Source organism: Pelophylax lessonae (assembly GCF_965119305.1).
Source record: "Pelophylax lessonae genome assembly, chromosome: 10".
NCBI classification, from domain to species: domain Eukaryota; kingdom Metazoa; phylum Chordata; class Amphibia; order Anura; family Ranidae; genus Pelophylax; species Pelophylax lessonae.
In genome coordinates this window covers 237,196,814-237,204,534 of record NC_138777.1, presented here as the reverse complement: position 1 = coordinate 237,204,534, position 7,721 = coordinate 237,196,814, and positions in this window count along the sequence as shown.

Genomic DNA, 7,721 nt, shown 5'->3' with positions numbered 1-7,721 from the left:
GTGAAGGCGCATTCTGGGAGAAGAAGACGCGGAAGAGGACGCAGAAGAGGATCGCGCCCGCTTCAGCTGCCCACAACAGAGATGGCAACGCTGGAGAAGAAATTTTATAAGTAAGTATTTCTTCTTGCAGGTAAGTGCGACCCGGGACAGATCAGAGGCTATCCATTGTGGAATGTACTAGCCCTGACTGTCCCGGGGGTATGTTCATTGAAAAAATGTTTCTGTGCCCGGAACTCCGCTTTAAGGGGGGTAAACCTTCCAGTCCAGAAGTGGTTAAGGTCGATGATACTAAACAGAAAGAGGGAAGGGGCTTTCCTGTCTGAATAAAGGTAAATCCGGCACCTTGTGATGTCTGCTCTACGGCAAGACTTTCACTTTGATAAATAGCTGACGGGACCATGACTTTAAAGGGGTTTTCCACTGACAAAGACCTCTCTGTAGGTGAAGACAGCGCCTGCATGGAGAGTCTTTCATGTTCCCCGCACCCAGAACCACAATGTCACATCTCCTCTGACGCATCCTGTTGTTGTTTTTGACAGGTTGTAAAGGGTGGGGCCCCACTGTATTACCATACGGAGCGTGGGAGGTTGGGGCCCACCTTTCCTTTACAATGGAGGACCCTCATACATACATGCAGTATATATACTCATGACTAACTAGAGCTGCATGATTAATCCTTAAAAAATTGCGATCTCTATTCACCACCCCCCCCCCCCTCAATTCTTACAGAGCCGTTCTCTGCTCACTCACAGCTGTTAAAAAAAGAGACTCCGGCAAATGTTTATCAAGATTGTTAAAGCGGAGTTCCACCTAAAAGTTCAACTTCCACTCATCTGCTTCCTACCCCCCCCCCCCTCCGGTGCCACGTTTTGCACCTTTTGGGGGGGGCAGGTACCCTTCCCTACTTCCGGAAGACAGCACCACGGTGCCATCCCTCGGAAGTTCTGTCCCCTTTTTCCTTCCCCGAGCCAATGAGAATGCACAGCGCGCTTGGCGCATGCGCAGTAGGGGACCGGCTGTGAAGCCAGAAGGCTTCATTGCTGGTTTCCCTTGAAACGATTGGCGGTGGCAGCAACTGGCAGCCGATCTGAAAATTGGCTGGGGTACCGACATCGTGGGCTCCCTGGACAGGTAAGTGTCTACATATTCAGTGCCGGTTCACATTTCTGCGATCACAGAGATCACATGTGATTCGGAGCGCACTGCTCCTAAAATTACATGCGATCTCTGTGCGATGCAAATTTCAGCCATACAGTTTGTATGGCTGAATTCGCACCGCAATCGCACCTAACTCGCACAGGACCCTTTTTTTGTTCCGCAGCAGAATCGGATCGCATGGTGTTCACACTAGTGTGATTCGATTCTGTGCGAACTTGCAGATCGCACTGCGATATGCGATCTTAACTGGGGGTGTCGTTAACTTTTAATTGACACCCCCCTGCGTATCGCATATGGCAGTGTGAACTGTCAGGGGAGTGGATGCGATGCGGGAGCACGCTGCATATTCGCAGCGTTCCCGCATCGCAAAAGTGTGAACCGGGACTCAAAGTCAGCAGATACAGGATTTGCACCGGATTTGTAGCTGCTGACTTTTCATTTTTTTTTTTCCACAGCTGGAATATCGCTTTAGTGCCGGTTCACAAATCTGCATGACAGACGTCGCATTTGATTCGGAGCGCACTGCTCCTCAAATCACATGCGATGTCTGTGCCATGCAAATTCAGCCATACAGATTGCACGGCTGAATTCGCATCGGGTTCGAACACAACAAGCACAGGACCCTTTTTTGAGTCCACACCAGAATCGGAGTGCACGGGTGTTCACACTCATGCAGTCCGATTCATGTCCAAACTGACAGTTCGCACTGCGATATGTGAACTGATCTGGGGGTGTCATTAACTTTGTATTGACACCCCCAGAGATTTGCATATGGCAGTGTGAACTGCCTGTGATTTGAATACGATGCGGGAACCCGCAGTGGATTCGCAGGGTTCCCGCATCGCGTATACGTAAACCGGCACTTAAAGTCAGCAACTACGGTATTTGTAGCTGCTGAATTTTCATTTTTCAGCCCTGAATTCTGCACTCTGTTTGCATACACCCCCCCCCCCCCAATGCTGCACTATGTGCATGATGTACCCCTGAACTCTGCACTCCGTTTGTCAACACCCCCCCCCCCCACTCTGCACTATGTACGTAATGCACCCCTGAACTCAACTCTGCACTCTGTAAAACCCCCCACCCCAACGCTGCACTATGTGCATGACGTACCCCTGAACTCTGCACTCCATTTGTCACCACCCCACACACACACTCTGCACTATGTACGTAATGCACCCCTGAACTCAACTCTGCACTCTGTAAACCCCCCCCCCCCAACGCTGCACTATGTGCATGACGTACCCCTGAACTCTGCACTCCGTTTGTCAACACCCCCCCCCCCCACTCTGCACTATGTACGTAATGCACCCCTGAACTCAACTCTGCACTCTGTAAACCCCCCCCCCCCCCAACGCTGCACTATGACGTACCCCTGAACTCTGCACTCTGTTTGTCACCCCCCCCCCCACACACTCTGCACTATGTACGTAATGCACCCCTGAACTCAACTCTGCACTCTGTAAACACCCCCCCCCCCCCCCGAGCTCTGCAGTCTGGCTCTAAACAACCCCCCCCCCCCAACTCTGCACTCTGTACATAATGCACTCCTGGTATTTAATGCCTCTCTAAACCCCTCACACTGTTTGTAAAACTTGACCACGCCCACTATTTGATGCGGTTTGGAATGTGTGTAAAGGGGAGGGGGGTTTTCAGGGGGTCGTGGTTGAGTTCCTGTACCTATTTTCTGAGAAAAAAGCTCTGCTTAGAACCCCCCAACATTATATATATATATTTTTTTTTAACAGAGACCCTAGAGAATAAAATGGCTTGTGTTGCAATCGTTTTATATCACACTCTATTTGCGCAGAAGTCTTTCGAACGCACTTTTTTGGGAAAAAAAGACACTTTAATGAATTTTAAAAAAAAAAACGAAACAGTAAATATGTGTAATGTGAAAGATGAGATTACGCCGAGAATCGGGATCTTTATTCTAAGCAAAAAAATTGTGATTCTGATTTTCTCCGGAATCTTGCAGCTCTATGACTAGCAGAAAACTGAAGACTGGAATTGTGCATCTGCTTCATACTTGAAATTGCTTCCAGTTCAAGGGTGAGCGCTGCGCTCCTTTCCCCCGGCTGCGCTCACTCAGGGTAACGCCGCATAGCGAGCTCCGGACAAGGGAAGGACATCTTTTCAAATTTGCGATTTTTTTTTGTGCACGCGTGATCCAAGGCTACCTGTGCACTTCTGCCATTGTTCCCGTGTATATTTAAAAAAAAAAACATTTTTAGCATCCTTCTCGTTCCCATCGAACGCGTCCCTCGTCGGCTCGCAGTCTCGTCTCTCTCTATGTCTGCCCGCTCTGTGCCTCTTTTTTTCCACGGAATCCAACACTCCAGCAGCTGCGGGAAAACAACTTGGCTTCGTCGCTGCCAATTGTGCAGATAGCTGGCACTGGCACCGCGGGTCCGGAGGCGACAAGGAGGAGGATGGGGAGATCACAGAAGGAAAGATGGACAGATGCCACGGAAGCTGGAGCTGAGAAGGTGCCAACTCTGGCAGCATGGGGCCAAGGAAGCTGGCACGGCATACCCAGGCAGGCGGGAGGTGGTTTGGCACGGGCGCCATTGAGGATGACACAACATGCAACGTGAGCGAGACAGACAGAGCAGAGGGAGAGTGAGGAAGAGGCTTGGAATGGGAAGTAAGAGACAGTGACGGAACGGAAGAGAGCAGGTATACAATGGACATACCAGCAGGTTGCGACAGCCTCTGTATATATAAAGGGATCCTACTACAGTCATTTTGTGCAGCTGCAAGATGGAACACAGACTCCCTCCGCTGCAGACGGGCGATGGTGGCGCCGACAATTTCTCGATTCCGGGCGTCTGCTTCCTATGGCCTCTCAAACACCCAGACAGAGGGATATCTTAGGATTTGGGCATTTTTCCCAGATATTCCCATCTGCCTCTTCGCCTTTCGTATTCTCAGCATTTTGTCTCCTTTTTTTCGAAAGCGCGCTGACTCGCTGTGGAAGTGGCCGCCTATTCTGAAAATCCGAAAGGAGAATCCCTAACGCTGAGAATCGCAGCGTATGGATATACCTTATTCCTCTGAGGGGACCTTCTGAGGCTTCCCATATGGATGTCGTACGGATACCGTAGAACGAGGATGTATTAGTCCCATTGTGGCAGCCATGGCGGACGTGGGAAGCCCCGGCCAGCTTGGGTTGCGATTGGCTGCAACGCTTACTTTCTAAGAAGATTTCCAGCAATTTTTGTTTTTGCATTTTAACGAAAACCATTTGTAATTAATTATTTTTTTTTTTTTTCTGTTTGGTTTTAGCATTGGCTTATTTTTTTTAAAGCAGGATCATATCTTACCAGTAGGGCGGCAGCAGTGAGACTAATGCTGAGGAAAGAATATTATACTGTAATTTTTAACAAAAAAGTGCAACAATTTCGATAGCTGGTAATAATTCTTTGGACCAACGCTGGATGTTTACCATGGCTAGTTCCAATATGCTAGATGAGAGAGGGGATGAGCCTTGGTGGGAGCAAGAAAGAGGAGCAGCGCTGCTTGGTACGGTGCACAGGACTGCACTGCCGTATCTGAATGCCTTTCTTAAAGGGTAACCTATACCCAACCTCTGGCATCCTGCCAACCAGATACCATCTTGCTTTGTAGAAAACCCCGCCATGTTTTTTTTTTTTTTTCGTTAATTCCCATCAGTCAGTGTTAATTATACTGCGGAGAAGGATGTTGCAAACTTAAAGCATCTGTGTTTCAGGATGTTGGGATGCAGAGAATGTGTGATGTCATCATCATCGGTCCTCGTTCATCCAAAAAAAAAGTCTGAAGGGTACTGCAAGCAATGGTGCGCTTCCGATCAAAAAATTCTTTCCTTTTTAGGTCTCAAGGTACACGCCGGTACAAAATCTTAATGAAATGGTTGGTTTGTAAATGGCCTTTGTGAATGGGTACAGGGAAGTTGAGTAGAAATTGGATTTTCAAGGCCCATCTTTAAAAAAAAACAAAAAATCGTAGCGAGCGCATGCCGGGTCACTCTGATCCCCTGTTTGATTTACAGGATAATAGTACAAAGAAATGACATAGTTGCCAATATTTTGAAATCATCTCCAGCCGTTCTGTATGATATAGTCAGTGGAATCTGGCTCCTCGCACTTGGTATTGTCTCAGGGGGGGTCCATGGAACATAAAATACAGAGCCATGCCTCATTTATTTCATTGCAAAAATATGGACATTGTTTGCATTTTTAATGCAGTGACTTAATTAAAAATTCGCTCATTGGGAATTTTTTTTTGTCAAAGACATGTAGCTAAATAATGTTGGCCTAAATATATGACAAAAATTGAAAATATTGCATATTTTTTAACAGTCAAAGTAGAAAATGTCAATTTTTTGCAAAATTTGCTTTTTTTAATGTTAATATTGCAAAAAATAAAAAGCGTAGAGGTGATCAAATACCACCAAAAGAAACCTCTATTAGTGGGAAAAATAGGACGTAAATTTTGTTTGGGTACAGGGTTGCATGACCGCGCAATTGTCAGTTAAAGTAACGCAGTGTCAAATCGCAAAATATGGCCTGGTCAGGAAGGGGGTAAAATTGTCTGGTCTTAAAGTGGATAAAAATACGCTCATTGAGAATTTTTTTGTCAAAGACATGTAGCTAAATATTTTGTATTTATTTATTTTTTGTCATAAATATATGACAAAAAATTGAATATATTGGATATTTTTTAACAGAAAATGTAAATTTTTCGCAAAATTTGCCCTTTTTATATTAATATTGCAAAAAATAAAAAGCGCAGAGGTGATCAAATACCACCAAAAAGAAAGCTCTATTTGTGGGGGAAAAAAAGGAAATTTCATTTGGGTACAGTGTTGCACGACCGCGCAATTGTCCGTTAAAGTAACACAGTGCCGAATCGCAAAATAGGGCCTGGTCAGGAAGGGGGTAAAATCTTCCGGTCTTAAAGTGATTAAAAATACGCTCATTGTATATGTATACATATATTTTATATATATATATATGTGTGTGTGTATACATATATATAGATATACGTGTGTGTATATATATATATATATATATATATATATATATATATAATATATATGTGTATATATATTGTACAGTAAAACTGCAGGAAAGGGCACTGGGGGGCAAACTAATGTCAATTTATTTTATTTTGTATTGTAATCAGTGTGTTTGGTGTGTATAACTTTTTGAATTTGCCGCCGGTTCCACCCCCCTGCGAGCGTCACGTCGCAGGAGATGGAAGCCGGGGCTCACAAGCATCGGGCGGAAGATCCGGCCGCCACACACTGCCGGGATACATCGCTGGATCCCGGGAACAAGGTAAGTAACCCCTCTACCAGGATCCAGCGATGCTCCCTGTCGGTACCCCGAGTGTGGCTCGGGGTTACCGTTAATTGCACTGAAATTTAACCCCGAGCCACACTCGGGAATACCGCTAAGGAGGTTAATATTGCAAAAAATAAAAAGTGCAGAGGTGATCAAATACCACCAAAAGAAAGCTCTGTTTGTGGGAAAAATAGGACGTAAATTTCATTTGGGTACAGTGTCGCACGACCGCGCAATTGTCCGTTAAAGTAACGCAGTGCCAATTCGCAAAATATGGCCTGGTCAGGAAGGGGGTAAAATCTTCCGGTCTTAAAGTGGTTAAAAATACGCTCATTGATAATTTTTTTGTCAAAGACATGTAGCTAAATACATTGTTGCCTAAATATATGACAAAAATTGAATATATTGGATATTTTTTAACAGTCAAATTAGAAAATGTTCATTTTTCACAACATTTTTGCTCTTTTTTTATTAATTTCGCAAAAAATAAAAAGCGCAGATTAAATACCACCAAAAGAAAGCTCTATTTGTGGGAAAAATAGGAGGTAAATTTTGTTTGGGTACAGCGTCGCATGACCGCGCAATTGTCAGTTGAATTTGCGCAGTGCCAAGTTGAAAAAAGTGGCCTGGTCATTGAGCAGCCAAATCTTCCGGGGCTAAAGTGGATAAAAAATATAAAAGCTCCAAAATAATAATATGGTCAGAATTCACTCCGATGTGCGGAATCACTTTATGGTATTTGGGAAAGGACTAAAAAATATGGAGACCGATCTTTAAACCCCTATAGCTGGTTATCAGTAATACCGGCAGCTATGTACTAAATATGGAGCAACCATTCATATATATAATAGCATGTGTCTATATACAGAGGGATGAAGGGAATTGTGTCACTGGCCGGCTGCTCCATGCATACCTGGGTGGTTCTGCACGCCGGTTATCTCTCCTCCTATATCAGAGTAAAGTTCTCTACACCAGCAGTCCCCAGGCAGTGGCTTGGGAGCCCCATTCGGCTCCCAGGCTTCTTTGATGTTGTTTGTGACAGCTGTTCAGCACGAGCTCCACGCTTGTCTCTGTTAATACCTGCTGTGCTATTAATATCCATAATTCCAAACAATAGAAGCTTTAATATTTTTTTCTTCAACCACTTCAATAAAAATTTAAAATTTTCAGCTTTCAGTTCTGCCGCATTTTAAATGACAATTGCGCAGTCATGCAACAATGTACTCGTGTGAC